We start from the raw sequence: 16066 nt of genomic DNA on the forward strand, positions 1-16066 counted from the left end.
GCAGAGGAATAAGAAAAAGACAGGTGGAATCTTAAATGTTTTGTTTTTTATTCACTCAGGAGAAGAAACGAATACTTAAGTTTACCAGAATCAGAACTGTTATTTTACTTCCCTTTAAAAATCTAAGTTAAAAAAAAAAAGGAGGTAAAGTAAGGCACTGAGCGCATGAGACAGATCATTTATAAATGAATCCCAGCATCTCTCAACAGAGAGAAAAGATGTGTCTATTTGCAGTTGTCCAATTCACTTTGTAACCTGTCTACTTATATTTCTCCCCACTCCCACCTGTGAAAATATTTTTTAATGGACTAGAGCCAGTAGGAAAGTATCTGATAAATTATAAACCACTGTTTTCAAGGAATAAATGGCTGATAACATTTGTCCTCGATGAGGTAATTTGCTTTCTGACAGGGAATTAAGCCAGAATCGGCATTGGTGAATTTCTACAATACCAAAAGTTTGAAATTTCTATGGTGGAATATTACCCAGTGAAAACGACAGATTTAAGTAACTATACCTGTAATGGTTTCTTCTGGAAAAGGAGATTACAGCCTTAGGCTAGAATAAGTGGAAAAGGCAATATTCTCTTGTAATAAAGAAAATAGATTTTTTAAAATGTCTGTTTCATCACTTACTAAATATAATTAATTTCTTAAACAAAATTTGAAAAAATGATCTTACAGAAACATCTTATAGAATGATTCAAAGGGTTAAATAAAATATAGTAAGTAAACAATGAATAGTGCTCATTATTATTGCTATTATACTTATTCATGAAGAAATGAAACTTTTAAGAGCAATTTTCATAGCTAAAACTGACATAGCATTTATTGCACACCAGTTACAACTAAGTATTTTACATATACTGAACCATTTAATTCTCATAATAACATTATGAGATGCAATGACTTTTGACACCGACTACCCACAGTATGACTGACATCACAGACCCTCTACATCACCAGTCCTCTACAACACCACCCTCACGTCAAACACCAGCTGCAAGTTCAGGGGTCTGCAGGCCACTCCCACTTCTGACCAAAAGGCTACCATTTTAGAGATTCCCACTATCCAATCAGATTCAATAATTCACTGGATTGACTCACAGAACTCAAGAATGTACTATGCTTATGATTACAGTTTCATTATAGCTCAAAGCATACCAATTAGAACCATCCAAAAGAAGAGGCACAGAGGGCAAGGTCAGGGAGGGTTCCAAATATGAATCTCCCATTGTCCTTTTGTGGAGTCAGGACACAGAATGTTACCAACGAGGGAAGCTCACCGTAGCTTGGGTGTCTATAGTTTATATTGGGGCTTCATTACACTGGCATGCTTGATTAAATTATTGGCCACATGGCTCAGTGTCCAATCAACTTCCTATGGCTCAAAATTCCCACACTTTAATCAATGGTTGGTCTTTCTGGTGTGGATAGCCTCCATCCTGATTTGTTAGCTTCAATCTTAGACCCTGAGTCATCTCCTTAGGAGAAACTATCAGGACCCACCATGGACAGCAAAGACACTCCCATGACTCAGGATAATCTAAGAATTTAGAGGCTACTTCCCAGGAACCCAGGTCCAAGACCAGCCAAAGCTTTTAATCCAAGAGTTTAGAGGCTACCTCCCAACCAAATTCCTTATTACATAGTTATGCACTGTGATCATCTCCATTTTTTAAATGGAGAAACTAAGGATCAGAGTGGTCAAGGGACTTACCCAAGATCACACAGCTAGCAGGTAGAAGAGCCAAGTTTTGAAATTAGACAATTTGGTTCCAAAGTTCATCCTTTAAGTTCTTGTTTTTAATACTCTTAACCTTAGCCATCAATTTGAATCTGGATGGCATAGTATTACAATGAAGAACTAATTTTTTTTATTCAATTCCAGGTTACCTTGGTAAAATCATTTGTATTTCTGGGGCATGCTTTTAAAAAAACATTGTTTATAAAATGAAGTCATAGTACTAGAGTCATTCATTCATTGATTCCAAAAAATTTTATTTAGTGTCTACAAGGTTGTAGTCATTGTTCTAGGCCCCAAAGGAGCTCTAAAGCCTTTCTTACCTATAATAATCTATGATTCACTACTATATGGGAACAGCATTTACCATTATAGGTAGCTCTGTAGTGGCTAGTGGACATTTATTTTTAGTATAATTTCCCCTTCTTAAAGGAAATATGGGAAATGCAACGATAAGAGGCAAATTCTTTGAGAACAGTATTTGATTCCTAGTCAGGCAAATAGACATTTGAAGGGGGCGTAAAGTTGTTAAAGAGAAAACCAGACCAAAAATCGTGTCACTCACGATAAAAGCCCATGATACCAAACTTAGATTTAATTGCAGTTTCAACCGTTCCCAGAAATATTAGGTTGGTGCAAAAGGAATTGCCGTTTAAAAAGTTAAAAACAGTTGCAAAAACCTCAATTACTTTAGCACCAACCTAATATAATCTTAATCAACCAACTAGAATTTCCTAGTCAACACCAATGAGGTAATCTGTCACATGGACACTCTCCATCCCCCATAAGAAAGAAGAAGCAAACTGCACAATAAAACCCTTGGGTTTCCCTCCCTGTAAAAAGAAATCCTGACATTAAAACAATCCTTTCTTTTCTTTTGCTAATAACTTGCCTGCCACACCCTTCTTATAAAAACCTTCCATTTGTACAACCCCTAGGAGTGCCCTTTTAGTTACCAGATGGAATGGTGCTAGATTCATTAATTCCTTAATAAAACCAATTAGATCTTCAAATTTGCCTGATGGAATTTTTTTTTTTTTTTTTACAAACTATAGATACCTAAGTCAAGGAATGAGAACTTGAAGCACAATAATTAAGGCATTAATTAGTAACCCATTAGTAATTCATTAAAGAACAAGAACTACAAAATCTTACATTCTCATTTTAAGTAAATTCCCAAATGCACAATATAACTATATAAGCACAATATAATATATATATATATATATATATATATATATATATATATGTCCCTATCATTTATCCTATATATATTTATGTATATTTGTGGGAAATATGGCTAGGAGAATTTTAAATATGTATAAGGAGGGGAGTGACATCACCAAGATGGCAACACAGGTCATTCCTGATTTCATCCCCCCTCACAAGAAAAATAATAAACAACTATTCATGGACAAAGCACCACCTTGATCCTAGAACATGGAGGTGAGGCAGAAGCACTCAACTACACCACAGAGACCAAGACAGGCTGTATTAGAAGAGTAAGAGAAGTGGCAGCACGCACCGCATTGCCCCTTCTCCATGCCTGCACAGCACCACGCTGAGAGGTTTCTCCTGATTTTCCAGTTACTCCAATAGGAAAAGAGAGCCTAGGGTGGACATCCAGCTTTCCCAGTGCTGCGGGTCACTTTTTGAGAGCCACAGTCCCCCCCCCCTTCCCGGCTGGTCTTGGCCCATGGGAATTGTAGGGCAATCTGTGGTACTTGACCACTGGGAATCTGATTGTGACAGAGAAGGGAAAATAGAGTTGCAACAACCAGCACTTGAATCTTGTCAGACCGAGTTCCTACCTGCAGCTCCCAGGTAGACGTCCTAATCAGTGGTTTTGCTCATCTTCAGAGCCAAGACGGTGGCATAGTTGACCAAGGAATGCCGCAGGGTGAAGTTCTGCCTGATTTGGGCCCCCAAACAAAGATCTTTCCCAGCCTTGGACCCTGCCTGGTCTGCCTCGCTGCCCAGACAAGGTTGCTGAGTCATAGCCTGGCCCATCACTGAGTTTAAGTATTTATTGGCCCCTGCTGACCAGAAAACCTGACTAGGAAAACCTGGGAGGCTGTTTGGAGCTGGCCTTCCCACCCATCTCCACCAAAAAATTATTAGATCTAATTATCGAATTCACTGAAGTTGAAGGATGCAAAATCAACATGCAAAGAATCAGCAGTATTTCTGTACACTGACAACAAATGATCTAAAAAAAGAAATAAAGAACATATCGCATTTACAATAGCATCAAAAACAATATAATACTTAAGAACAAATGTAACCAAGGAGGTGAAAGATCTCTATATTGAAAACTATAAGAACTTGATAAAGAAATCAAAGACACAAACAGATCAAAAGATACCTTGTGTTCATGGATTGGAAGAATTATTATTGTTACAATGTCCATATCACCCAAAGCCAGCTATAGAACCAATGCAATCCCTATCAACATTTCCAATGGTATTTTTTAAAGAAGCAGAAAAATAATCTAAAATTTATATGGATCCACAAAAGACCAAAGCAATTCTGAGGGGGGAAAAATAAGTGGGAGGCATCATACTTACTGATATCAAGTTATATTATGAAACTATAATAGTCAAAATACTATGGTACTGGCATAAAAACAGACACATAGACCAATGGTAGAGAATCAAGTGCCCAGAAATAAAACCATATAGTCAACTAATATTTGACAAGTGTGTCAAAAATAATCAATGGAGAAAAGACAGTCTAGTCTCTTTAATAAATGGGAAAATCAGATATTTACATGTAAAAGAATGAAACTACACCCTTCTCTTCCGCCTCTCACAAAAATTAACTCAAAATAGATTAAAGACTTAAATGTAAGACAAGAAACCCCAATGAAAACATAGGAAAAAAACTCTTTGACATGGATTTTGGCGTTGATTTTTAGATATGACACCTAAAGCACAAGCAGCAAAATAAAATGTGGGATTATCTCAAACTAAAAAGCTTCTGCACAGCAAAAGAAATGATCAACAAAATGAAAAGACAAACTACAAAGTGGGAAGAATATTTGCAAACCATACATCTGATAAGGAATTTATATGTAAAATACATGAAGAACTCACACAACTCAATAGGAAAAAAAATCCAATTAAAAACTGGGCAAGAGACCTGATTAGATATTTTTCCAAAGAAGACATACAAACAGCCAAAGGGTATGTGAAAAGGTACTAAACATTACTAATCACTAAGGAAATGCAAATCAAAACCACAATGAGATATTACCACATACTTGTTAGAATGGCCATCATCAAAAAGACCAGAGGTAAATTCTGGTGAGGATGCAGTGAAGAGGAAACTCTTGTACACTGTTGGGATTATAAATTGGAGCAGCCACTATGGAAACTATGTGGGGTTTCCTCAAAAACTTAAAAATAGACTACCATATGATCCAGTAATCATGCTTCTGGGACTATATCTGAAGGAAACCAAAATACTATGTTGAAAAGATATCTACACCCCCCTATATTCAAAGCAGCATTATTTGCAATATCAAGACATGGAAACAACCCAAATGTCCAATGATGGATGAATGGATAAAGAAAATGTGGTATATCTACATACAGATATATATTTATACACATGATGGTATTATTTAGTGATTTAAGAAGAAAGAAAAGAAAGAAATCCTGCCATTTGCAACAACATGGATGAAACTTGAAGGCATTGTGCTAAGTGAAATAAGTCAGACAGAAGAAGACAAATATTGTATGATCTCACTTATATGTGGAATCTAAAAAGAAAAGGAAAAGAAAAAACAAACTCAGAAAAAAGAGATCATATTTGTGGTTACCAAAGCTGAGGGTAGGAGGAGGGGAAACCAGATAAAGGTGGTCAAAAGGTACAAACTTCCTTTCATAAGATAATTAAGTACTAGGAATGTAATATACAACATAAAGATTATAGTTAACATTGCTGTATGTTACATATGAAAGTTGTTAAGAGACTAAATCCTAAGAGTTCTCATCACATGGAAAAAAATTCTTTTTTGTATCTATACGAGATGATGGATGTTAACTAAATTTATTGTGATCATCTCATGATGTATGGAAGTCATATTGCTATACTATACACCTTAACATTATACAGTGCTTACTTTATATCACTCGTATCACAATAAAACAAAACAAAACAAAAAAAACGTAATTAAATAAATGTAAAAATTTATAAGGAAAAAGAACACATGTTTTATTTATCCTAAGTTACCATATGATTATGACATAGTAACTGTATAGATGAAATAATAATAGCAGTAATAATAATAATTGGCAGAAGAAAGAAGAGTTCAATGAATTCTGCACATTACTGTCAACAATTTTAACATATTTCTGACATTGACAAAACTCATTGGATTGCAATTTGGTAGTGTATAAAAGACATTAATATGTGTATACTTTAATTCCCATTTTCAACAACCAAATTTATATCAGCAATAAGAAAAGAAAAACAACATCTATGAAAATGTTCATTGCAGCATCATTTATATTAGCAAAAAGGTAGGGGAGAGTCTGAATAGCAATAAACTGGGGAATGGTTGTGTAAATTATGGTATAGTCAGTCCATGCCATTTTCTGTGCAATTTAAGATATTATTTAAAACAATGTAGCATGAAAGAAAGAGTTATAATAGTAAGTCAAAAACATAAAAAAAGTAGGGTGCAAAATCAGAAGTACACCATTGCTCCAAAGCTTGGCAATCCTGGCATAGCCAAGTAGTGTTTTAACCATTCTTGTGGGTCTAGACGAAACAAATCACTTGTGACCCTTGTCTTTTAACTGTTAGTCAACTATGGTTGCTATGTGCTTTCTTGCACATAGGAAGGAAACATTAATAACACTGGCGACTTTTGGATTAGCTAACTTGTTTATGAAAATATTTAAATGCTTTTCTCCCTAAAATCTTCTTTAATGACAGGCTCCACAAATTGGCACCTGAACTCATTGTCTCTTAATAAACACTATTCCCAGCACAGTACCATATATCAAGACTAAAGTAGGCAAAGTAATAGTGTTGTCACAAACCCTTTCAATTTATGAGAATTTTTTTCATGTCATAGCCATTTATTAAATTCTAATGCAAATACTACCCACACAACCTCAACAGGCAGAATAAAATCCCCACTGGTCAAGGTTCAGGATGTATTTTCTTCTTCGAATTTGACACAATGATTGTGAAAACTTAACTCTGACAAGCTTGTCCTGTGAGGAAAATTGATGAGGGCAGAATATGTAAGAAACAGGAGACGAGGCATGCTCAGAATGGCCAGTGTAATTCTTCAAGGACAGGCCAGAAATCAGCCTGAAGGACTGAAACATCTCTAATAGTACTGGTAGAACCAACACCAGGCTGCCACCAAGTGAGACAGCTCAATTTGAAACAACCCAAGGCTGGTGCTGCAATTCAAATTATGATATACAAGTACAAACACTCAAAAGACACCTTTGCCTGTGTAACAGTGTTGCCAAAAAGTCTCATTTATCATCCAGGCTTTATTAATAACACATTTCTTTACCACTGGCAAAGACAACCAATCAGAAATCAGGAAGAGACCTTTGTCAGGTAGTTCAGGTTTTCATACAGGGTGATTTACTACTTTCATTCTACTCCTCGACTTAACATAAAAAGGAATCCGGCTATTACTCAAGTTGGTGAGAAAAAATGACACAATTGGGATAACAGACAAAACAATACAAAACAAAACAAACAAAAACAGCCTAGTAAAGGGCTGCTAGCTATAACATGTAAAAAAAAAAAAAGTCTGCATATAAAAGACATATGAAACAGTCACACCTTAATAAATAAAGCAACTAGTTAAATTGAATGGCAACAAATCCTGAAGGGCCTGTCCTCTTAACGAAGCAAAATTTCTCTGAAGAGTTTGCCAAAAGCTAACAGTTTGATTCATACTAAACTACTTTCCTAAAACAGAGAGCTCAAAAGACAGCTTCACCTATCATTCTCGGAAATCAGTTTTTCCCTTTCTGGACATGCATTAGTTGCTCATGACAGCAGTAGAAATCTTACTATAGCACATTTATATCTATATAAATATGTCATCAGTCCACATGTCATTATTATCTCTCCTGTGCATATCCATCACATTTTGAATTATTCAAGAGCAACAGATTTTGAACTAGTGTAATCACAATGTCCCAGTCTCAAAGGCAGGGTATGTTTAACATGGGTGACACTAGGGTATATTTTATAAAGATTCTCTGCAGGCCATTCAAAAGTGATAGGTTTTCCTCAACTCACCATTCTACCTTGAAGGAAGCACCAACCAAGCAAGATCATTAGTTAACCAGTCAGTAATTTCTATCTTCCACCATTTCACATAATAGAACAAACATGTATTGGAGAATAAAAGGGAGACCTGAGCACAAATACAGTCTCTTCCATTATATACAGACTGCCCTCAACTTCTTTAGCACTTACTTTTATTTATCCTAACACATAGTTTATTTATTTTGTTTTCCTCCTCCTCGACTAAAATATAAGCTCCCTAAGAGCAGGAATTTTTGACTCTTATGAACTGCCATATCTGTGTCTTGCATGTAGTAGCTACTTAATGCATATTAGTGGAATGATTTAGGAAATCACTCTCTAGAGAATTTCTGGCTTGTTCTACCATTTGCAGAGAGCAGTGGGAACATTATGTATAGAGGGGTAGAAATAGCACCCAAACAATACAGGTTACACAAACTCTGACTGATAGGATCAAACAGAATCCCTGAATTTATAGAGGTTATATGAGAAATACTTTGACAAATCAATGTGAAATTCAAACTATGAATGAACACTTTATGAATGTCTGTAAATTTTATGTCTTCGAGGAAATACATCATGACCTACGGATAATTTAAAAATTAAAATAACAACTAACCAACACATCAAGTGCAGCATTTTTTTTTAATCAATTAATCAAGAAGGTTTTATCCACATCTACTCTTTGGTTGAAGATATAGGCTTTAATTTCCAAATTATAATTTATTTAATTGCATTAAATTTTGCACACTCGTACTCCAAAATAACATGGCCTCAAATCAACCAACAAGCTGAGAATCTTCTTTAACTCACATACACATTCATTACATTACTGAACAAATGTACAGTGACTACTACGTTCCCAGCATGATTCTAAAAAGTTAAACAATAGTATTGAGCAAGATAGGAAAAAAATTCTACTCCCATAAAATTTCTCTTCTCAAAAATTAATTTCCAGGGAGATAAAATTTAAATATATATAAGCACAAATATAAAAATAAATGCATAATAAAATAGTAGATTATTAATTGTAAGAGACAATTCAAGGTTAATGGTATAAATAGTAATGTAGATATTCCCTTAGACTGGGCTATTAAGAAAAGCCTCTTTGAGGAAGAGACATTTAAAAAGACACCTGAATGGAAGAGAGATGGAATCATGAGATTACATGAAGAAAGAGCCTTCTATCAGAAAAACAGCAAATGCAAAGGCTCTGCATGGGAAATGCGTGGTCTACTTGAGGGACGACAGGATCAGAGTGATCAAGAGGCAAAGGAAGATGCAGTTGTAGAGACAGTCAGAGGTCAGATACAACTGGATCTTAAAGGCTGGTGTAAGAACACTGGATTTTATTCTAAAATTAATGGGACACTATTTCAGATATTTGTATGTTTAGGATGGCACTCTGTCTTCTCTCTGTGGATTAGGCTCTAGGAACGTAAGAGGCAGGAAGACCAGGTAGGCGGTTCTTGCTGTGTTACAGGTAAGAGCAGATGATGCACTAAGATGTACTAAGATGGTAACAATATAGAGCATGAGAAGAGGTTAGTTTTGGGGACATATTATGAGCGTACAGCTGGCAAGACGTGCTGATAGGTGGGTAATAAGGAGGTGGGATGTGACAGAGAAAGAGGTCTAAGAGGATGTTCCAGACTTTAATGTGAGAAACCGGGGGTCTGATGGAGCTCTTGAGTGAAACGTGGAGCCCTGGGGAAGGAAGGGTTTGTGGAAGCAAGCCAAGGGTTCTTGTTTTGAACGTTAAGTTCCTGACTACTAGTAGACATTCAATGGAGGTTTTGAGTAAATTGTTGAATAAACAAGTGGTGAGGGTAAGGGAAAGTCATACGTGAAGATATAAAGTTGAGAATCATCAGTGTATAAAAGGTTCTTAAAGGCCTAAAACGGAATAAGATGACGCAGTGTGCATAACAAAGGCACTTAGACGATGTCTAAGTACTAAGCTCTGGTTTACTCTAACATTTAAAGGTTGGGAACATAAGGAAGCTCCCAGTTAAATAAATAAATAAATAAATAAATAAATAAATAAATAAATAAATAAATAAATAAATGAAACTGCAAACAAGACACCAGTCAGACTTAAGGAAAATTAAGTACACAGTGTTCTATAGTCAAAAGAAGAAATTGTTTCAAATAGGAAGACTAAATAAATGCCATTGTGAATAGACTGCATATCAGGGGGTCTGAAAGTGAACTTTCTCAGGAATGTTGTGGCTGATTAGAATGTAATATCTGCATTCACCTCATGTCCTGAGTACTGTAAATACAATGTATGTGAACTCATTTCCTGAAATTCAATTAAGCCAAACTTTCTATCATTTTACTTCATCTATTTAGCACACTGAGACTTCAATTCTGTAAACATTATTGGCTTTGGATTGGAATAATGGAAGACAGTAGGCTTTATGGGTTTTGTGCAATCCTAAAATTTACTTGTATACTTATAATAAAATTACAATTAAGTCAAGTTGAAGGAAACTTGAGCTTTCATCAGGTAATGTAAATTCATTGTTCTAAATTGAGAGTTTGGTGGTAGTGACGTTCGTGCGTAAATGTCCAGATTAAAAGAACTAATAATCTAAAATGACTAGGCTCATCACTTACTTTTCCCACTCATCATTTAATTTTTCCTTTGTTTTAGTCAATGTTGTACAATATCTCTAATAACTATTTAAGGAATTAATGATTTAAGGAAGGAAAAATTATACCTCAGCTATTTCCTAAGAAACTATTCTACAGTGATTTTTGTTTTTTTTACTCTCTTGAAGTTTTGGAAATATGGAAGAAATCTATTTGCCCACAAACTGTGAATGACTAATGACAAATCAGAAATGTCTATTAAAATGTTTTGATAATGAATGAAGCAATCCCTTAAAGAGACATTGGATTTAATCCCTCCTTTGAAGATGTCATGCCACAATCAGGTCAAATAATCAAAATACTATGTCTTTAAACTGCATCTCTAATAAATTGGATATGAAGAAAATCTTTAATTTTTGAGTTGTTCATTTAAAGATTCTTTAAATAGCATGGCGTTCTCATGAATGTGCCAGTCTGCTGAGTAGGTTCCATTGATTTATTGCTGAATAACTTCACAATGTTCTGCTAAATTTCATCTCTGGTTCAAAGCATAAACGAATGCCACTGGGAATTGACTCAATTCTACCATATGTAGTAAAAGAGCACAACCTCGAGAGTATATGAAACTCATTTTATGTTTGTGACAAACATTTCCATGATGAGCATAAATGATATATAAGGGAAACAAAGCTCTGACCTGGCATAAGGTTCATACACTAGGAAGGGGCAGGCATTGAGTATACAGACCATACATCACCATTTACTTCTATGTCTTAGTGTAATTAGTAATATTATCTCCTTTCATTTCAAGAGAAATTTATTTTCTTGCTCAGGAGGAACCCAGGAATATAGCTAGTGGGAAGGACATGAACTGAACAGTCAGTGTCTGGCCCCTAGCACATAATCAATAAATGGTGACAATTTAATTAATTAAGAGAGTTTCTGTCATGACTGCCAAAAGTCAATCTATGTGTGCACGTGTGTGTGTATGTGTGCTTGTTTGTGTTTATTTATGTATGTATTGTGTCAAAGTTATTTTTGATTACTTAGCAGGGTTCTAATAAAGGGTCCAACAGAGAAGTAGAGAATCTAGGGTAGAAGTCTAGGGAGGCAGATATATGGCATCTGAAACATTTTCCACTGAAAGCACGGACTCAACCACTGTAACCCAGTACATAGCAAAATCCTTTCCATTAATGCATGTGTAGTAACAGGGCATCCAATTAAAATGTAGTAGCAAGGAGATTGTGGACTTGGTTAAAGCTTGTTGGAGGGTAAAGAGTAAGGATAGATGTGATTCAAGAACAAGAGAGCACCTAGTGGTCATTTCTAGGAACACGTGAATGTGATCTGAGATTTTGCACGGATTGTATCATGCAAAGATCCCGTAGATGAGGAATCTGTACTGTTTGCCTTGGGGAAAGCAAAGATAAATAAAGAAAATAAAGTGAGGAGTGATAGTTAAGTGATATCTCAGGTCATGTTGCCACATTATTGGTCATGCTTGATTAAAGAGATTTCCTAGTAAGTTGAGTCCTTCTGAGAATTATAACTAATGAAAGTATTTTCAATTTTACATTTAAAATATTGTAAATTTGACCAGTGCTACCATATTTATATTATATTATCAATTAAAGAATGCATTCTGGAAACTTTATAGAGCTTTGTTAGAGCATTACAAAGTATTAGATCACAGTTTTTGAAACAAACAAATAGAAACAGAAAGATGTCACATAATATATGTATAATAGATTTCAACAAAGACTACATCTATAGAACTTTTAAAGTCATATTTATTTTCAGTTTGAGGTTACAATTTTATTTTATAACACTAAAATTTTAAGAAATACTCTAAGAAATCCCAGCCTTTAAATATATAATATAAATATATACAATAATAAATAAAGTGTTAAATGCATTTGAAATTCATCAGTGTAAAATACAGAATATTTCCATACCAGTTTGGTCTTTATTTTGCTCTTATATTTTGGTATGCTTCTTGGTAGAAATACATGACTAACACTCATACCATTAAGCTTTTTATTGAAAAAAAAATATTATTGCATTGAACTATAGTCCAAGTAATTTATTAAATAACCTAAAAAAGCTGCTTGCATGTACAATAGTGCAATTTACTTAGCCACAGTATAATAAAAAGAAACATTTTGTACAGAGATTACAAAATAAAATTATTCAATTATGTATCATATTACCAGACTGTTGTCCAGTTTAATCACAAAGTAAATACTTTAAATAGAATTGAGTAAGGTGAGAATTTGTTTTAAACAGCTACATAACCAATTTACATTATTAACTTTTTAATAATCTCACAATTAAAACAAAATTAGCATTCATCATGGTGGAAAAGAAATCTCTTCTTGAAGTTGATTGTTTCAATATGTGAATGTATTTGGAAAAAACACAACGTTTGAACAAAGATCATGGTTTACAACTAAAGACTAAAGAGTATATTCATAAGAATACACACTCACATACACACATGTGCACGCACACATCTTGTATGTTTCCAATATGCCTGATTTGTTTCTGCCAAGATGCTCTTGCTATTTAAAAAAGGTGGTGGGGTACAAAATGAGACAGTGACCTGGGGGGTGGAATTAATAAAGTTAATTGGGAGCTCTTCCTCTGATACGAAACTACATAAAATGAAAAAACAAAACAAAAAAAATACCTTCTCTTATCTCTCTAATATTGGCTTATTCTAAACCTAACCGATTCAGCCACTGCTTCCATTTTTAATATAGCTTAATCCAAAGCAATGCAACAATCACCTTCAAATGTCTACCTAATAGAAAAAGTGGATAACATTTTTGCTGGAATGAAGTGATAACCTTTGAAAATCCTCTACACCTGGGTTTATTGGCAGGAAAACTCATATTATAGTAGGAAACAGCCATCTTATTGAAGTAGTTGCAGTCTGAGACACAAAGGGCTGTGAACTGTTTTCCTGACTCCTGCATGGAAGTGGTCACTCACTTGCTTTTTAATAATGTTTCTGTTTTCCAATGAGACCACATTTCTCTTTAGGAGTTTAGTAATGTAAAGAACCAAAATTAAACCTTTTTGTGAGCCTGGCTGGGCCAGAGATAAGCACTAGGCCAATTTTGCTCCTAATGTATACTGACTATATACTGACACATAAATATCAGTTAGATACACACTGATGTGTGAGATTTGGGTGCTTTTAATATTTTTCTTCAGAATGTTTAACTATCTTTCTGAAACTAATGGAAAAAAAATTTGAGGGAAGATTGAGAAATGTGCTGCTGGTTTGAGATGATCAGCAATGTTATTTCACTAAAGAGGAAGTGAACTCTCCACACAGCCCAGGGAGGGCATCTAGATGTTTCATTTATACATAGATCTAGAACATTGGTATGCCAAGTGGTACCTAAAGGGTAGACCATCTTCATAACTCCAAATATTGTCCCAAATGTTTGAAGTATATGATGTTTTTGGATCAGCTTGAAAGTATTATGGTAACATTTCTAAGCTGTGTTGCTGCCATCATTGGAAACTTTGTACATGAGCAACAACACATGCACTATGGAGATAGCCAGGTCCGGATATATGATCCTGAGTAATTTTACTGATTAAATATTTATTTAATGGGAAAGCTTTAAAGCATTAGTTTCTTTGAATACATTTCTATTCACAGATAACAGAGATTCCATTAAGTTCTGGCAGATACTGAAGAAAAGGAGTCATTGTGAAATCCATTTTCTGTAAGTGAAATAAAAATTTCAGGCGATCATTCTCTGGAATGTCTGCCTAAGAAAAGAACCCTGGGAACTAAGAACTTTCCAAATTACTCCCCATATATTAACCATTTCTTATATTTTATAACATTTCTAACACATATAAAGGTGAACTCAAAGGAAATATTGAAATTTAGTTTTTGTATCCCACTGTATTTTTTTTCATTTTTTTTGTTTTTGTTTTTTTGCTAAATTTGACAAGGTAAGAAGCACAAACTTCCAGTTCTTTATACAAAGGATTTATTTTGTTTAACCATACCCAGAATCCGGTGAGACTAGCTGATGGTGGACTGGTTCTTAATCTCTAAGAAAAATATGTAGATAGGGAAGGGTTCGCATATGTGAACATGTACATAAAGATTTTTAAAGTCTTTCTTAAGACATTTTCAGTTTTTAACTCAGTATTTATAGTTTAAGACAATAAAAACTTGTCTCAATGAGCCAAGTGGCAAAATGTAATTCCATAAAGATAATTATCCCATAAATATTAGGCAATAGGCATAAAGAAGTTTAAGTCTGAAAATGGAAGCAAACAATGCTGAATATGTAATCCATAAAAGTGATAATTTTAAAAAAAGGATGTATTTTAGAATTCAATATATAGTTAGAATTTCTTCTATTTCTTTTTCTTCTAAAGTGTATTTTACTTAAGTAAAATAAAAAATAAAATGTTTGAGCCCATACTCATGAATTTAGGTTTAGTAAAAAGGATAGCTCGGAATGTTCTCTACAGCAGTAAAGGTAATTTGAGTATTATCAGAAGAAAAATATTAATCCAAAACTAAGTCCTATGAATCAACCATCTGAAATTTGGAAATTATCCTAGAGTATATTTAGATATGTCATTGATCACAAGAAAAATTCTAGAAAAACTTCTGAAAATCCCTACATTTTATGTTCATCCAAATGTTGAAGTTCTTGAATATTTTGGTGATGAAGATTTTGTAACTTTATACAAACAACTCAAATTGCCAAGTTCTTTATGTTGAGTAAAAACAAACCTTTTTGTAGTATTTACATTCTCTGCCCTAAAGATAATACATAAATCTTCCATAGTATACAGCTCTATGCCACTATTTAGGTACTTATAATTAGAAAGTTATTCCTATCTTTTTTTGCCTCCTCAGCAAGTGCTCTTCTTTTTGGAATACTCGTATTGTTTGTCTTTTTTTTTTTTTTTTTTTCTACATGGCATTTCCCAGAGTCTGTTCTACAGAAAAATTAAAAGTTTATTCAGTTAATTTTTATTAATTCACAGAAATCATGTTATTCCTGGTGCAAGAAACTAAAACTGATCTGGTCTGTTAATTAGTCAGACCTGCCATTTATGAATCCACTTCAGTTTGCCAATAACTCTCTTAAATGGTGTACCAGAACAACATGGTTTTCCACAAGTGGTTTAATTTTTCCAAGTCCTAAAAGAAATCTGTAAAGATTTCTTACACCATACAAAAAAAACGAAACAAACCTCAAAATGGATTAAAGACTTAAATGTAACACCTGAAGCCATAAAACTCCTAAAAGAAAACATAGGCAATATGCTCCTTGACATCAATCATAGCAATAATTTTTTGGGGGTTGGGGGCAGAATTTGACACCAAAGGTAAAGGCAACAAAAGCAAAAACAAAGGTGATGCCACCTTAAACTAAAA

Source organism: Rhinolophus sinicus, chromosome 4, assembly GCF_057876585.1.
Source record: "Rhinolophus sinicus isolate RSI-liver-muscle chromosome 4, RSI-T2T, whole genome shotgun sequence".
Lineage (NCBI taxonomy): Eukaryota > Metazoa > Chordata > Mammalia > Chiroptera > Rhinolophidae > Rhinolophus > Rhinolophus sinicus.